This window comes from Enhydra lutris, unplaced genomic scaffold (assembly GCF_002288905.1).
Source record: "Enhydra lutris kenyoni isolate GAN:26980312 unplaced genomic scaffold, ASM228890v2 scaffoldscaffold40, whole genome shotgun sequence".
Lineage (NCBI taxonomy): Eukaryota > Metazoa > Chordata > Mammalia > Carnivora > Mustelidae > Enhydra > Enhydra lutris.
In genome coordinates, this window is record NW_019154124.1 from 17,139,793 (window position 1) to 17,159,157 (window position 19,365).

The following is a 19,365-nucleotide window of genomic DNA, read 5'->3' on the forward strand; positions in this document are numbered from 1 at the left end:
GACCCGCTTCCTCTCCACAACTCCTCACAGTTAAACACACCCAAAAAACTGATAAAGGCAGCACCAAGTTAATATTCAGGGGAATGACACACCAACCAACTACACAGAAGGGAAACCACCACACTCGGTGTCTGGGCATTCAGTTGAAAACCTTTCCCAGAGACCTTTTTATTTTTCCCGACAGGAGGGAGCCCTCTACTGGCAAGTTAACACTCTGCTAGGAAAGGGCTTAATTTTGGGAGAGTGGGTGGCAGTCAGAACTTAGAGGCGGTTTCTTCCCTTTAGGTCAGCAAATATGTAAGTTATTACCAAATAGCTAAGTTTGCATCCATGGTATCAACAGATGCAGGTATGAATTAATGCAGGTTGACGGTATAAAGTCCAAACCCTATACGTTAACCTCTCAGCTGACTTGATTACCATTTACCATAGAAACAGAGGGCATAGAGAGGTATAAGAACCTTCTTTCCTCTCCTCCCTGGTACATGGATAATCTTCTAGAATTGGTACATGGCTCTGCCCAGTACTGGGATGTAAAGACATCCTAGCAGACAGTTTGGAAGAGATTTCAAACAATCTAAATGACCACCAAGGGCAGATGAGAAAACAGGTTATTATCCATTAAAAAATGGAATACTATGCAGCTTTAAAATTAAAAAAAAAAAAAGAACAGTGAGGAGGCTCATTCTAAACCCCTACGAAAGACTTCTGTATCTTTATTTTTTCTCACATCTTTAACTTTAAAAAGAAAATCAAAGCAGAGAAACAATGTATATAATACATTGTCATCTGTGCAAAAAGACTATCTATTTGTATTTGCTTCTTCCTGAATAAAGTAAACTATTTCTAGAAATTTGAACAAGAAACTAACAACAGTGGTTACATTTTGCAGGGATGAGAGACCTACAGAAATGGTGGACAGGAATGAGGAGAAATTTTCACTATGTTATATATTTTGGCCTTTAATGTGAAAGTAAATTATTTTTCAAATGCCAGCCTGGGCAGGCATAAGGTTTTCCCTTCCGCAACACTGCTGTACTGGTTAACTTTAAGTTAGCACTTACTATGTGTCAGGCACTGTGCTAAGCCTTACATGTACTCACTCATTCATTTCACCTTCCCAACCACTCCTCGAGACTGGAAGTGTTCCTGTGATCCACATTCTAGAGACAAGGAAACTAAGAGCCAGAGCCACTAAGTTTCTTGGCCAAGCTGACACAGACAAGGCTTCCAAGCAGGCTGACTGCCGAGTTTCTGCCCTCAACACTGGCTGTGTGGCTACCCTAGGGAAAGTTTCTCCAACATAGTCAAGCTGGGAGCAGAGAGCATTTTTGGTTAAAAATCCAGGAAGCCTCATTAAAGGTTTGGAGAAGGCCTTTACCTGTGGTCTCAAATATGAGATTACCTTTGACCAGACAAACACGCACACCATGACTCCCACATCTACACTCATACAGTCTCACACTTACACACACCCACAACCACTGCCTCATAGCTTCCCACAGTCACAAATACACACTCATCCATTTCTCACACACATGCTTTCTCACACACTCATGTATACTCACATTCTCCAACATACCCATACACATATATTCTCATACACTCGTGTACTCCTACGTTTTCTCACACACTTGCATCCTCACTCACACTGACACATACACAGTAATGGCCCTCCCTGGCTCCAGCCTTACCTCTCCTCAGATGCCTGGCACAGCCCCAGAATGCTGGTATGCTCCAGTCCAGGGTTTCCTGGACCTTTCCCTTGCCAATTCTCGGGACTCTCCTGTCTGCATAACCTTTCCCAGATAAAATATGGAGACCCCCTCATTCTATCTCACCCAACCCATTTATAGTCCCAAAGATGCTCCATGCTGCTGTCCAACTCTATCTTTCACTTAGTCCCCCTGAGGGGAGGATGTCCTCTTTCTCAGGTCCTTAAGAAGGAAAGACTGCTTTTCCATCCCACTTAGGCTACCAGCTCCTCTGCTTGCACAGGGAATGAGGAATTTCATGCAATTTGATTTTTGACAAGAAAGAGGTACGACCCTCCATCTACCTAGAAGAGTGTTCATCCTCCTAGGACAAGTGTAAGCACATTTCTTCACCAACCCTGGAGGACACAAAACCACTGCAAGACCAACATTTTGTGCTGCCAGCAAGCCATTTAGTGTCCCTGGAGCACTGACCTGCAAATGTTCTAGATGCAAAACCATTTCAAAACGAGAATGAAATACAGCATTTGACATGTACTCTTTTCATTCCTTTTTGGGTTTGCTCCCACTTTAAAGTATAACAGTTTTTAAACATTTTACTGCTTCCCCAAAACTCCTTGTTACCCTGCTATTTTAAATACTGGAGGGCAGGATACTTTCTATGGGATACATCATCTTACTATACAGTGACTAAAATGATATCCCAGTTCCAGGCACCCTTCTGAAATTTTTCCCTTTATAATAATTAATAACATTAGAAAGTCCTTCACAGTCATTATTCCACTTAATCCTCTGTGACAGTGACATTAGTATTATTCCCATTCTGCAGATAAGAAAGCTGGAATCACAAGTGGGAAAGTAAGTGGTCCAAGTTCATATTGCTGATAATTAGTAATATGAACTAGGAGCTGAAGCCAGATCTGTCTTAGAACAAATCCACACCACACTAAATTGTCCTTTGGGGCCCATCTCAAGTTCTCCATTCTCCGTGGTTTGAACTCTCAGCTCCTGCAAACCAAAAGAAAGCAAGCAACATTTTGGAGTATCAGCTCTCTGCACAGCATGTCAGTATATGCTGCTGTTCATTTTGTGCCTTTGGGATTTATTATTGCCTTATGTTATTACCTCGTGTATACTCTAAATATTAATCAAAAGGTTAATTCTTTATATTCAGAGAGTATGTCTTTTCCACCTCTGGGCCCCCATACTGAGAAAAGTCTTTTACATATTTCAGGTGATTTCTTTTTTTTTTTTTTTAAGATTTTATTTATTTATTTGACAGAGAGAGCAATCACAAGTAGACAGAGAGGCAGACAGAGAGAGAGGAGGAAGCAGGCTCCCTGCTGAGCAGAGAGGCCGATGTGGGGCTCGATCCCAGGACCCCGAGATCATGACCTGAGCCGAAGGCAGAGGCTTTAACCCACTGAGCCACCCAGGCGCCCCTCAGGTGATTTCTTGATGCTTGTTGATGGTGACTTGTTATCTCTATGGGATTTCCAGACAATCTCTGCATGAATCAGGCCTCTCTGCCTCAAAAGATGTGTGGACAAACATGTTTCTCACAGTGTCCCTTATAAGAGCAGATAGGAGGCAACCCAAATATTTCATAAGGGAAGAGTAGTTAAATAAACTACCTATACAAGGAAAAGTCTCATAACTATTTAAAATCGTGTTTTAAGAGACTATTGAATAACATAAGAAAACATTTACCAAATATTATGATGTATTTTCACCAAGAGCAAAGGAAAAAAACCTTAGAGAAAATACATAAAAAATGTCAGTTTTTGTGGCAATCCTTGGGACCACTCATTTCAATCCTATGAGCTTCATTTTTCTTTATCTATAAAATACAAGCAACACTGGTTTTCCTCACAAGGCTCTTGTAAACAGCTTAAGCTTTTCCAATAAGAAGTGCTTTGTAAATTAATAACACTGGTACTAAATTATGCAATAAATGCTTATGTGATCTTTATGCAGTTTTCATAACAAAGACTTTAGAAGGAATAATGCCTTGTCAACTAATAGTGGAAGTATTAGTGGAATTTGTATCTGCTAAAACTCTGCTCTTCTTTCTTTTAAAAACTAAGCCTGTGCTTCTCTTATATTCAGTGAATTATTATGAAATGATTCTCCATTGATAATTCAAGGAAAGAAGAAACCCATCTACATTAATAACCTAAATAATTCAGGTCTTTTTTTTCTTTTTCTTTTCTTATTTTTACTGAATAGGAACTAGACTTATCAGAATAATAACCTCAGGGCTCCTCTTACTTTGCTATCCATCCAATTGCTGTGGTCCAGAAGGACAAGGCATGGCAAGCAACTCCTCACTGACTTGCTGAGGGGTCACTGCAGCCTTAGTACAGTGTAGGGGTAGGCCATACGGGCATGGCAACAAGCTCAGCCAGCCTTCTTACCTGGTGGGAGCACCTCCAGAATCCAAAAGCCACACAAAACAATCCTTACACATACAGCATGGGCTACCACAAGCAGGTTCCATTTCAGGAACCCTTAACTTGGAATCTGGTCCTGACCAAGCTCCCCAGGCTGACGTGTCCCTCTCCTCCTTCAACCACCTCCCATCACATTCAGTTACAGGGGTGACTGCCAAAGCACTAGGTGAGAGTCGGTCTTAAAAAAAGCTCCCTTCAATTCTACACACATGCAATTCAGCACCCACACTATACCCAGCTTGTCATCTGTACGCAGCATCTCCACACTTTTCTTCAAACTCAAGTCATTTTTATAATGGCTTTCTCTCCCCCCTGCTTCATCTCCTTTCCACATAACCCAGTCATATATATGATTTCATTGGTAAGTGACCAATATCCACGCTTTTTTCACCAAACACTTAATTGTTCAAGCTTTACAAATCAGAAGGGAAAGAACAAATCTCAGTCACTTGGTAACACATTAGCCACGCAGAAGCCTTTTGGAAAAGCCAAACTTCCTAGCTGCCTATAATTCCTACTGCTTGAAGGATCAAAATTTTTGACACTCACGGTTTTCAATGGAAATCCTTCTCTCTTATAGTCTAGGCACTCTTTTTTTTTTTTTTTTAAGATTTTATTTATTTATTTATTTATTTGACAGAGAGACACAAGCAGGGGGAGTTGGAGAGGAAGAAGCAGTTTTCCAGCTGAGCAGGGAACCAGATGCCGGGCTTGATCCCAGGACCCTGAGATCATGACCTGAGCTGAAGGCAGATGCTTAATGACTGAGCCACCCAGGCGCCCTGTACTCTGTTTTCTTAAACAGATTACACAAAATTTTTACCATCTTCTTGACAGCTCATCCTCAAACACATCAGTGACTCCCTCCACAGGGGCTGTACTTTGGGTAAGACTCTTTACCCCTAAGTTTGTGAGCCCCACACTCCTGTTCTCTGAGGTTTTAGTTTTTCTGTTCCTTTCCTTTGAGAAGCTCAGTTTCTGCTTTTCTCTGGCCTTCCCAGCTCCCCTTTCCTAACCTACAGGTAATAATCTGTCACGTGTTCAGAATCTACTAATCAAAACTTGGTTTCCAGGCATAGTAAGAGTAGGGTCTGGGGGCCTCTCCCAACACCTCAGTTCATCAACTTGTTGCTGCCTGTTTTGGTTGCTCTGAGCCCTTCCGCCACTACCCTGTTCTTACCACGTTCCAGATAGATGATTCAAGACAAACATTTCCGAAAGCTGAAGTTTTCACTGCATTGTAGTCCACACCTGGAACCTATACTAAAAGTAATAACTCTGCCATGACCCCTTGAGGAATGAAAAGCTGACTTGAGAGGTTAAGACTAGAAATCAAAAAAAAAAAAAAAAAGAGCAAGAGAAAGATTTTTATATTTGCTTTTCTATCGTAGGTGACCAGTTGCTCCAGATATTGAAATATTTACCTCCTTCCTTTAACCCTGGTCCATAACCTCAATTGGAGGGTAAAAAAAAAAGACCACCAAAGTACATGATGGAAAATTGGAAAAGTTCATTTAGAGCTAATGTAATAAAGGGAGATAAAGATGACTCCAGACCTCAGAGTGGGCATAATGTATTCTGAACTCATTCAATCATAAAAATAAAATTTTATTTTGTTTCAGGACTAAACCGGCTGAAAGGGCAGGACGTGTTGCTAGGAAACATACCTTCAGGTTTTCAGGCTTCACGAAAACCCTTCTTGAGCGACGCAGAGTTGTGTTTCTCAGTTGTCTCCTCAGACTCTTGAGAGCTATTTGCGTTTTCCACCACGCTACGAAACCCGACGCCAATCCTGACCCCTTGCTGGTTTGGTAACATTTCCCCAGGTCCTGCTTCGTGCCTGGCTCTCCCTAGGGCATGGTCACAGCAATCCTCCCCCCGCTTTCTGCTCCCCCTGCATAAAGATAACCAGAGGGTCTCTGGAACTTTTGTTACAATGCTTCCTAACTGCAGGTCTGCCAAATGGCCCTCAGACCTGGGTGGTAGGTGACCGGCGAAACCAGAGCGGAGCGGCGCACTACGCCTGCGCTACGCGCCTGCGCATCAGAAGCCCTCGGGTTTACACAGACTACTTCACAGGGTTGGTTACTTTATATCATCCAAATGGTCTCAACAACACCTTACTCTCTCAAGGCCATGTCCTAGAGAACAGCTCCTACTGTGGGAACGTTGAGGAGCATACATTCCAAGGACAGGGGAGAGGGAGGAGCCCCCCATTGCCCAGATCAGCTCTCGGGTCAACCCATGGTCACATCCTCTCTTTGACCTCCAACACTAACAAATGAACAAAAATATATGTAAAACTTCTTCACTTCAGTATTGCTGAAAATAGCAGGACGCTGGAAAGAATCTAAATGGTTTAAAACAGAATACTGATACAAAAGAATGTGATGTGGATTCCATAGTTACTGACCCAGAGTATATTTATATTAATAAATGAGAAAAATATATTTTTAATGGACCAGTAACTACAGCATAATCACTTTTACAGCAGGATACTATTTATAAACATATAAATGCATTTTCATGCCTACAAGAATATACACCAAAATATAGGTGATAGAATTGTGAATGAATTTTCTTTCATTTTTGCTCATTTCTGAACAAAAGAAATAACTGTCTTGTCAGTCACTACAAACCTTCCTAAAGTTGGAAAGAGCCTCTTCCTAAAACCAACCACATTAAATCCAAGAGACAGAGACAGAGGTCCCAATAAACCAAGCAGTCTATCCCTTTAACCACTATGCATACTGCTATATAAAACATGAATTGTTGAAGTGTCATGCTACCCAGACTGAAACAATGGAAGGGCTTTTGGAGTATAATTGCAAATGCTACTAGAGAGCAGATTATGAACACGTTGAGTGCACCCTTGAGAGACTTGGCCATAAATTTCCATCTGCAGAACAATGGGACCTCAAAAGCCCAGAACCTCTCAGAGAAGAAGGCACTAACTAAAAAGAATCTACATTATTTAGAAACTTCAGAAATGCTAAACTAGAAGGGAAAGCACAGATAACCAACTGAATATAACTGACATCTATCAGCTGGATATTCTTGTATTATGTCTTATATAAGTATTATAAGTCTTATATAAGGGTATAAGTTAAGAAAATAACTTAAAATGACACTAGAATGGGGGTATGTGGGTGGTTCAGTAGGTTAAGTGACTGACTCTTGATTTGGTTTGGGTCATGATCTCAAGGTTGTGAAGTTAAGTGCCTGCAGTTCCACGCTCAGCACAGTCGACTTGGGATTGTCTCCCTTTCCCTCTGACCCTCCCCTTCCACTTACACACACACATGTGCTCTCTCTTTATCTAGCTCTGGGGGGAAAAAAAGACATTAGAATGGTAAATAAAATAATTAATATTGATTTCCAGTCAAGATGGTGCAACGACTTTATGCTTTGATTACCCCCTTCACGCTCCAAGTATATAGTAATATGTGGTTAAATATGAAAAGAGAAAACGTTTCTAGATTTGAAAAAAAGATAAACATCTCCATGGAACAGATATGCAAATATGAGAGGCAGGCCAAAGCTACGGCTATGCTGGCCAGAAATTCAGCTCTTCAGGAGTCAAAGAGTTTTAAAAACTCCACACATGATGGGGAAGAAGGCTCACTACTTAAGAAAGTAGACTGAACAAAACATAGCTGACTTTTGCCTGAACTATAGTAGTGCTTTTCAATTTTTTTTCATTTTTATTCCCCCAAAGAGAAAATTTTAATTTAACTTTTCCCTAAAGAGAGAAATTAAATGTTAAGGAATGAGATTTTAGAGATAGGATTGAGCTTTGAAGGTCCGCTGTAATATCTAAGATTTTTAGCCTTCCAAGAATCAGTTTTCACCTTACTGGGGGCAATACTACCCCTGTTAAAAATACATAAATTAGGGCGCCTTGGGTGGCTCAGTGGGTTAAGCCACTGCCTTCAGCTTGGGTCATGATCTCAGGGTCCTGGGATCGAGCCTCACATCGGGCTCTCTGCTCAGCAGGGAGCCTGCTTCCCTCTCTCTCTCTGCCTGCCTCTCTGTCTACTTGTGATCTCTTTCTGTCAAATAAATAAATAAAATCTTTTTAAAAAATACATAAATTATCACTTTAAAACCCACAGCCTTGATAAGAACTGAGCCAAAACTGCTGACTGGCCATTTGACTCGTTCTTGGGTACTCCTCCATCACTATAGGACAAAAACTCCAAACAGCAATTTAAAGTCTAATTACAGATTAGGGCCCTGGAGAATGGTTGGTGGGAAGGGTACCACAAAAATGCTGGACAGAGAGGCAGATGGGGTGAGTGGGAGAAAGAAAGAGGAATGAGAAACAAAAAAGTCTTATCTAAAATTACTGGTAAGCCCAAATTCCAAAAGCAATAATTGGTTGCTAAGAAAGAAAACCAACAAAATTAACAATCATGCATCCACTCTGGAAAATTAATTTTATAGAACAGCTTAACAAAGACTTTAAATTAGAAACATGGAATATTTGGAAAAAAGAGAGTGCAGCATAACCCCCACTTTAAAAGGATACAAAATTTTTCAACAAAGACAGGCAAAAAATGAAACAAGAATAGGGAAATATTTAATGGAAGCAAGCAGAAATTAAGACAGGAAATATACAGAGATTGAATTTAAAAATACAATGAACAGGACCAGATTGTTCTCCCATCTAGACAGAGATAGATGATAGATATAGATAGATAAATTTATTTAAATAAGCTGTTAAGAAACATAGAAATAGAGGGGCACCTGGGTGGCTCACTCAGTTAAGAGTCTGACATGGGGGCACCTGGGTGGCTCAATGGGTTAAGCCTCTGCCTTCAGCTCAGATCATGCATGATCCGGGGGTCCTGGGATAGAGCCCCACATTGGGCTCTCTGCTCAGCAGGGAGCCTGCTTCCCCCCTCTCTCTCTGCCTGCCTCTCTGCCTACTTGTGATCTCTCTCTCTCTGTCAAATAAATAAAAAAATCTTTAAAAAAAAAAAAAAAGAGTCTGACTTGGCTCAGATCATAATCTCAGAGTCCAGGAATCAAGCCCTATATCAAGCCAGGCCCTCAGTGCAGAGTCTGCTTATCCTTCTGCCCCACCCTCTGCTTGTGCTTGCTCTCTCTCTCTCTCAAATAAATAAATAAAATCTTTAAAAAAGAAATGATAGAAGTAGATTGAGAGATTTCAATGTTTTAATAAATAGGAATTCCAGAAGAATAAACTGAAATGAATGATAAGGGAACAATATTTGAAGACATTATTGCCAATAATTTTCCAGGATTAAAAGAAAGAAAATCTGGTGAATCATCAGCTCAGTATAATCTAAGTACTAAGCAGAATAAATACAAATAAAACCAAATGTGGACACTCTAAAGTGAAACTCTAGAAATTAAGAGTAAAGAGACAATCTTTAAATCTGGCAGAGAAAAGACAATCTAAAACAGAGGGGCAACTGTGACAGCAGATTTCTTGTTAGCTAATGTAGATATCGAAAGTTAATGAAATAAGATCTTAAAAGTGCAGAGAATGGGATGGCTGGGTAATGGACATTGGGGAGGGTATGTGCTATGGTGAGTGCTGGGAATTGTGTAAGACTGATAAATCACAGACCTGTAGCCCTGAAGGAAATAATATATTACATGTTAATTTTAAAAATACCCAAAAAAAAGTGCAGAGAGATGGTCATCTAGAATGTTAACATAAGGGAGAAAAGCAGTAAGGTGTATAGGAAAACTGTATTTTCCCTGCAAATTTTCTGCAAATCTAAAGTAACTCCCCCCTAAAAAGTGAAGAGTGGAAAAAAAAAACTTTAACTAGAATTTTATAGCCAATTAATCCATTTGCTAAAAACATAAAAAGAGGGGTGCCTGGGTGGCTTAGTGGGTTAAAGCCTCTGCCTTCGGCTCAGGTCATGATCCCAGGATCCTGGGATGGAACCCCACATCGGGCCCTTTGCTCAGCAGGGAGCCTGCTTCCACCTCTCTCTCTGCCTGCTTCCTCCTCTCTCTCTGCCTGCTTCTCTGCCTACTTGTGATCTCTGTCTGTCAAATAAATAAATAAAATCTTTAAAAAAAAACAAAATAAACATAATTATTAAAAGATACACATCAGCAAGGAGTACACTGAACACCGAGAAAGTTGTAAGATTACAAAAGAATGATGAGCCTAGAAATTGATTTCTTTGCTTGTTTGCTTCCTTCCTTTTTTCCTTCTTCTTTCTTTACTTTCATCATGAGTAATTCAGTCCACAACCTATTAGGTGGGGCCTAGCAAGGTAAGTATCTGAAGCTGTAAGAAAGGAAGTGGTAGCAGCTAAGCATGGGTTGTTGAAGTTTAGCAAAATGAGATCATCTGTGCAGCCTCGTATGAGTTGTCCAAGCTAGAGCAAGGGAATCGGATATCCACTCAGGAGAGAGAGAGCAATAACCCAGCACAACGTGTCAAAGTCCAAGTAGAGTGTAGAGATCATCTATGCAAGGTGAAAGAGTGGTTATGGAGAGAGATTGGTTGTAATAAGTAAGAACATTGAGAAGCCATGCTCTTCACTGTCAGAGAATAGTTACATGTAAAGGGAGAATACTAGAGTGAACTCTGATGGAAGTGCAAGTATTGATATTAGCTCATGTGTGTGGGAGTGTATGTGTACACAGCTCTGTCCCCTGAGAGGGCCTAGGAACATCAACACCCTAAAACTAATAACATACCTAGTACCCAAACCTTGGTTTCTGAATACTATTCTTCACTAAAAAGAACCAAAGTTTCAAGAAGATATGGCTACTTTCAGGGCTAGCTCAGGGAAAACCTAGAATCAATACTATGTTAATCTAGAAATCTAGTGTTCATAATGTTGGGAATGAAAACTGGCATAGCCACTGTGGAAAACAGTATGGAGATTCCTCAAAAAATTAACAAGAGAATTACCATATGATTCAGCAATCCCACTTCTGGGTATATTTCCAAAGGAAATGAAATCAGTATCTCAAAGAGATATTTACACTCCCAAGTTCACTGTAACATTATTTCCAATAGCAAAAATATAGAAACAACCTAAATGTCCATCTATAGTGGAATACTATTCAGCCATTAAAAAGAAGAAAATCCTGCCATTTGTAACAACGTGGTTGAACCTGGAGGGCATTATACTAAGTGAATTAAGCCAGACAGAAAAATACAAATAGTATGATCTCACTTATAAATAGTATCTAAAAACATAAAATTCATAGGAAGAGAGAGTAGAATGGTGTTTGCCAGGGAGGGAAAGTGTGGGCAGGGGGGTGGAAGAAATGGGGAGATCTGGAACTATATAGTGGTGGTAGTAGCACAACACTGGCAATGTACTTAATGCCCTTGAATGGCATAGTTTAAAAACACTTAAAATGGTAAGTTCTAAACTTTCTGTACTTTGCCACAGTTTAAAAATTAAATGAGAAAATATTTGTAACAACATGGATGGGTCTAGAGAGTATAGTGCTAAGTGAAATAAGTCAGTCAGAGAAACCATATGATTTCATTTATATGTGCAACTGAAGAAACAAAGCAAATAACAAAGGAAAAAAGAGAGAGACAGAGACCAAAAAACAGACTCTTTTTTTTTTAAAGATTTTATTTATTTATTTAACAGACAGAGATCACAAGTAGGCAGAGAGGCAGGCAGAGAGAGAGGAGGAAGCAGGCTCCCTGCTGAGCAGAGAGCCCGATGTGGGGCTTGATCCCAGGACCCCGGGATCACGACCCGAGCCGAAGGCAGAGGCTTTAACCCACTGAGCCACCCAGGCGCCCCAAAAAACAGACTCTTGACTATGGAGAACTGATGGTTACCAGAGGGGAGCTAAGTTGGGAGATGGGTGAAATAGCTGAAGGAGATAAGAGTATACTTATAATGAGCCCAGCCCTGAGTAATGTCTGGAACTATTGAATCACTATGTTGTACACCTGAAACTATTCCAATATGGTATGTTAACTCACTGGAATTTTTTAAAAATTAAACAAGAAAAATAAAATTATGGAGATGCATCTAAAGGGCACAGGAACCAGCTCGAAACACCTCCCTCCAGCCTATCTGGGACAAACTAAACATCAAAATAAGTAGTAATAGAAATAGATTATACACTTTTGAATAAAAAGGAAATCCATGAGGTCAAACCAATATATGGGGAAAAAAACAAATAGGTTGGTATTTTGTTTCTTTACAGAAAATGGCAACTAACATTTTTGCAGAAGGAATGATAGAATTAGAAAAGTCACCATGTGGTAAGCATCATAATAATAACTAATTCAGACAAGAAATATCAACGGGTAATAGCCAGTAAAATTTGATAAGGAGGGAGATATATATAAAGCCTTAAGGTACCTCCCCACAAAACACTTAATGATTACAAAAGGAAAATGGATAACTTTATCGTGGAAAAACTTGATTCTACATTTATCAAATGATCAAAGTTAACATGACCAGGAATGGGACAAACCAAAGTCACGTGCTACCTGAGAGGAAGCAGCAAGAACACAGCACCTCTGTCATCAGTTGGATGGATCAAGTTGGCCAAATGACTCACATCTTTAGACCTCTGTTCCTTCATCTGAAGCAAAGGAGGAAGGTTAGATAATATCTAACTTCATTCCAGTTCTAAATTCCTACTCCTCTAATACTTATTGCCCTAATCGAAATATGTGTCTTCATGTTTGGAACTTGGGGAGGTAAAACTCTTCTCTCAGTTTAAGTGGCTGATGTTCTTAGATAAACAAATCAGGCAAGAAGTACACACAATGACACAGTAAAACTTACAACCTTGGGCTAATTTCATAGGGAATTTTGGAAAAATCCAAATTAGAGAGTTTTTAAAACTATAATATTCATTCCTTTTAAGGACTGAGTTCAAACTGGGGTAAGAAAATGACTGTATGTGAGTACATTTATAAGTAAGTGCTTGAAAATATTTTTTCCATTGAGAAAGGTGAATATGCCTCCTCCCACCTTGTGAACACCATCCAGAATCGTAGCAAAATTTCTGAGGTATAGAAAGTACTGCGAGCCTCTCAGGCATGGCCCTCACACATTCCAATCACTAAGAGCATCTTCAGTACAGGACAGAAATCTCTACTTGGCCACAAGGCACTGCTTTCAGAGGGATAAGATTAATGTCATTTAGTTAAGCAGGGGAGAATGGTCCTGTAAAATAACTTGGGCTCTCACAGGGCAATTCAAATTACCAGGAACCTCATAAATAAATGCAATCATATCAATATGCAACTGGCAAACCATCAAAGAGTAAAGTCTGAACGGATCTTATTAACTATTTGGTTTCAGCTCTCAGCTTTTATGCAAACAGAAATACATTAATTAGTTAATTCATAATCTTTTAAGGTTGGAAGAGCCAATTTGCTACAATTATTTTTACTATCCCTTCAATATACAGAACCAACTATTTAAATTCAAACTATCAGAGTTACTAAAGGTCCTGAAAGAATGAGTTACTAACTCATGTTGGGCTGGGCTTTTATATATATATATTTTTATTATTATTATTATTATTATTAATCCTTCCTACACTAAAAACATTAAAACAGTACCCTTGAATCCCTTGAGCCTCATTTCTCTCCTTCATCACCTATATCTAGTCACACAAAATCCTGCCAATTCTCTCTTTTCAAGTGTCTCTAGAATCCAGTCCTCCCACAATCACCAGTGCAGGTCAGGCCCTCATCACCCCACACTTGGTTTAGCTTAGCAGACATGGAGCATGTACTCGGGCTCCCCCTGTTTTTCAAAACCTGCTAATCAATCTGATATGGTAACTAACTCTCCATCCTTGTATCGCTGCCAACCTGACCCAAATTCTTTCTACTCAAGAGGGTTTTTTAACCAGATTCATGAGACAGAGGCAAGACCTGAGGTACCGTCCTATAGCTCTTCAAGTTCCCACTAATCTGTCTTTGACACTATCTGGGGACACACCTATCTGCCCTGCTATCTGGCCCGCACTGTTTCATATCCCATTTGTCCCTTGCGAATGATCTTATTAAATTACTTGCAGAAACTCTAGGAAACCGTGTCTTCAGAATGTCCCCCAGTAATAACTCCCAGGTGTCATTTTGCTGGCAGCCTTTCCTCTGTTGGCATTCTAAAAGACGGAGCACTCTGAACTCAGCCCTCAGCATCCTTCTCCTTTCTATTTTCATTCCATCTTGAGATGATCTCATCCAGTCCCACAAATATCATTATACCAACAACTCCCAAATTTGTACCTTCAGCCTTGCTCCTTCCTGAGCTCCTGATTCAAATATCCAACTGTACGCTCCGAATTTCTCTGGGGAAATCAAATAAAGCGCGCCCAAAGGCTTACCCTGTCTCAGTAAACGGTTATCACCATCCATCTAATTACTCAAGTCAAGAACTTTGCCTCCCAACATTTAATCCAACAATTTATCTCTCTATCTCTCTGAAATATGTCTCAAACCCAACCTCTAGAACCACCTTATTGTTGCCACCTCTAGTCGGAGACATTAACACTTCTCACCTGAATTATTAGCACTCCCAGCAGGTGATGAGGTCCTGTCACTTATTCCAATATTCACTCAGAGTATCAGACCTCATGGAAAAATAAAGAAGGTTATGGGGTACCTGGGCGGCTTAGTCAGTTAAGCATCCAACTCTTGGTTTCAGCTCAGGTCATGATCTCAGGATTGTGAGATTGAGCCCCGTGTCAAGTTCTGTGTTCAACATGGAATCTGCCTAGAGATTCTCTCCCTTTACCTCTCCCTCCAGCTCTGTCCCTCTCCCTCCCTGCACACATGTGTACTCCCTCTCTCTCTAAAATAAATAAACAAAATTCATAAAAAGAAAAAGAAAAAGTAAAGAACATTAGGTTGACATGATGTACATTTAATGAAAGCCCATTGCTGTGAGAAATGACCACCTTGTTTCTTATTTTTCTTGTTTTTTCTCTGTCCTTTCCTCTTTCTATAAGCATCTCTGTCCCTCTTTCAGACTTCTTTTCCTTCTCTCTTCCTCTTCTCAATTTCCTTTCTCACTTCCTCCTTTATTTTACTGAACAACTAGGCACATAGTATAGGAGGAAAATGCTAGGAGTTGGAAGTAAAGGTTTTATTCCTGTGGTCTGTCATGGTGAAGGAAAGTAATTATGACGAAGTCAGTTTTTATTTCCCCTCAGCTGTCTCATCTATTAAATAAGGAGATTATAGTGGATGGTCTCTGAGGTCCCTTAAAGTTCTAGAAATCTATTCAAGGTATTTATTGAGTAAAGTGCTATGTTCCTTGTTCTTAAAAGTAGGTAAATTCAATATTTTATATTTCCCTGAGGGAAAAAAAGCAAATTAGTTTTTTTTTTACAAGGCCTTCGATTGATCCTTCTCTACCAGGGGTCAGTGGCTCTCAGCAGAAAAAAATGCACCTCTCCCTGGGTATAGTCTAAATGTTCAATATTTCTGTAGTTATTTCTATCTTTGCACCCTCCTCAGGACAAGCAGTTTCCAAGAAGAGGCCAATAGGCCACTTAATATGAAGACTATTAAGTTGTGTTCCAGGCTCTGTGGTAAGCCTTTTTTTTTTTTTTTTTAAGTCCTTGAAACAAGTCTACATAAGGCAGATAGTGTATTATTCCACTTTTACAGAAGGGGAAACTAAGGTGCAAAGAGGTTAAGAAATTTGTCTAAGGGCACACTGCTCATGGTTAGTGGAGCCAAAATTTGGACCCAGATCTATCTGACTTGAAAGCCCATGCTCTGAAAGATTACTCATTCTACTTCCTTCCAGAAGTACTGTCAGAAGTCTATCCTTACAAGTGTCTATCTCCTCTTGGACTGACAAAACATGTGGCCTCTGTTATCCTGGAGACCACACTCTACCCTCTACCTGAACCAATAGGATCAACCACACTACAGGAGTTTGAAGAGCAAAAACTTGTAATTTCTTACAGTAGTGGTATCAGCCCTTTAGGCATTCAATAAGCCATGGGCACTGAGAAACCATGGTAAGAAGCAACTTACCATCTAAGACTGCCTAATGCAAATTCTAGCAGTGTAAAGGAAAAGGTTAGGATGAGGAAGAGATTGTGCATGGACTGGAGATAGAGTCAGACTTCCCAGAAATTCTCATTTCTATGACCTCATTATCATTTGCAGAAAAATAGAGCAATGGATACCCCTAGAGAATTACTTTAGAAAATGACTGAAAAATTGTTTTAATTAAGACTCTAGGTATTTAAGTGAAATATCAGGTCAGCACATTTGTGGAAGAATTTCCCTTTTTAAAAGCCTTCAAAAGGTCTTCAGAAGTAGGATTTAATTTGCATGACCATCTCCTGAGCAACATCAGAGCAGAATCAACTCTCAAGGGGTTTTTTGTACCTAAGGAATGAATGGGTTTTCTGGCCAAGAAGACCAAATTGGCAGAGTCTCTAAAATTCTGTTCATCCCTATCACTAAGAGAACTGTGCTTGGGAAGCTAGAAGAACCTTGCTGAAGCAAGCTACTGAAGCCCCAAGGTGTCTTTCTGAGGCACTGGTCTGGTGCAGATACAAAGGCAAAATTTGTAGCATTGTGTGTTGTCATTCAAATGTCCACAGCCCATCCTTGGGATTGGCTATTGAAATCTCCTTAAAACAAAGAGTTTTAGGACAGACAGATCCAGACTACCTTTGGGACGTTCTTCACTTAGAGAACTGTAACACTGGTGAGGCAACAGAGTGAAAGGCATTGGTAGACAGGAATAACAGGGTCATTAAGATGGTGGGTAGGAACTCCCAATGGAGGCCAGCCAGCCCCAAAACAAAGCTCAGCAACAGATGTCTGAGAGGTTGAGAGTCTCAAAGGAGAACATGTGCATCAACCAGAACCAGGCCAAAAAACAGAGTGAGAGCTTGAAGTTACGTGGAAAAGGTAGGGAAGTGTTCACCTCCCAAAGGTTTTACCTGGTAAGAATTCAAGGTCAAAATTTCTTATGACCATCACTCTCAGCTTAATTTTGCAAGCAGGTCCTCTCAGAGTAGCATGACTTAGAAAAAGAGAATAAGAAATAAGTAATAATATTATATCTGCAGATGAAATGCCGATTCTGGGTATTTCTCTCCTTGCTTATGCTTACTTGGTAAGAACATTTTCCCAACTTGTCTAAGAGATGACACCAATCCAGCCTGTTTCTAATTTATAGACATCCTTTGTTTCATTGTGCTTCACTTTATTGCACTTTACAGATATTGTGGGGTGGTTTTTTTTTTGTTTTTTTTTTTTACAAATTGAAGGTTTGTGGCAACACTACATTGAACAAGACTATCAGCACCATTTCTCCAACAGCATTTGCTCACTTTGTGTCTCTGTGTCACATTTTGGTAATTTGCATAATATTTCAAACATTTTTATTGTTATTATATTTGTTACGGTGAACTGTGATAGTGATCTTTGATGTTATTATTGTAATTGCTTTGGGGTGTCACAAACCACACCCATATATGACGCCAAACTTAATTGATAAATGTTGCATCTGTTAGGACTACTCCATCCACCAGCCAATCCCCCACCTCTCTCCTTTGCCTCAGGCCTTCCTATTCCCAGAGATACAACAATATTGAAAGTAAGCCAGTTAATTACCCTACAATGGCTTCTAAGTGTGCAAGTGAAAGGAAGGTCACACGTCTCTCACTTTAAGTCGAAAGCTAGAAAAGATTAAGCTTAGTGAGGACAGGGGTGCCTGAGTGGCTCAGTTGTTAGGCGTCTGCCTTCAGCTCAAGTCATGATCCCAGAGTCCTGGGATTGAGCCCCACATTGGGCTCCCTGCTTGCCAGGAATCCTGCTTCTCCCTCTCCCACTCCCCCTGCTTATATTCCCTCTCCTGCTATCTCTCTTTCTCTGTCAAATAAATAAATGAAATCGTTTAAAAAAAAAAAAAAAAAAAAAAGCTTAGTGAGGACAGCATCTCAAAAGCCAAGATAGGTTGAAAACTAGGCCAAGGCCTGTTGCATGAAACAGACAAGCTGTGAATGCAAGGGAAAATTCCTGAAGGAAATTAAGTGTTACTGCAATGAACACATGAATGATAAGAAAGCTAAACAGCCTTACTGCTGATATGAAGAAACTTTTAGTGCTTTGGATAGAAGATCAAACTAACCACAACATTCCCTTTAGCCAAAGCCTAGACCAGAGGAAGGCCCTAACTGTCTTCAATTCTATAAAGTCTGAGAGGTGAAGAAGCTACAAAAGAAAAGTTGAAGCTAGCAGAATTTTGTTCATGAGTTTTAAGAAAGGACGCCATCTCCATAAAATACAAGTAAAAGGAGAAGTAGCAAGTGGTGTTGTAGAAACTGCACCACATTCCCCAGAAGATCTAGCTAAGACAATTAATGAATATAAACAGCATCAAAAAACTTCAATAAACAGCATGTGTTCAGTGTAAACCAAACAGCCTTCTAGTGGAAGAAGATGCCATCTAGGACTTTCATAGCTAGAGAGGAAAAGTCAATGCCCAGCTTTAAGGATTCAAAGGACAGGCTGACTCTCCTGTTAGGGGCATAAATAGCTGGTGACTTTCAGTTGAACCCATTTCTCAACCATTCCTAAACTCCTACGGCCCTTTAGAACTATGCTAAATCTACTCTGTCTATGCTCTATACATGGAACAACAAAACCTGGATAATAGCACATCTGTTTATTGGTTTGCAGGTTTACTGAATTTTTTTGAAGATTTATTTATTTATTTATTTATTTAGGGGGAGGGGCAGAGGGAGCGAATATCCAAGCAGACTCCCACTGAGCATAGAGCCTGATGAGGGACTGTACCTCATGACCCATGAGATCATAACTTGAGCCGAAACCAAGACTCGGATGCTTAACTGACCAAGCTACCCAGGTACCCCAGTTTACTGAATATTTTAAGCCCACTATTGAGACCTATTGCTCAGAAGATTCCTTTCAAAATATGGCTGCTCATTGACAATATACCTTGTCACCCAAGAGCTCTATTGGAGATGTACCATGAGATATATGTTGCTTTTATGCCTGCTAACACACTATCTATTCTGCAGCCCGTAGATCAAGAAGTCACTTTTACTTTCAAGTCTTATTATTTAAGAAATACATTTCTTTTTTTTTTTTTTAAAGATTTTATTTATTTATTTGACAGAGAGATCACAAGCAGGCAGAGAGGCAGGCAGAGAGAGAGAGGAGGAAGCAGGCTCCCCTAGAGAGCAGAGAGCCCGTT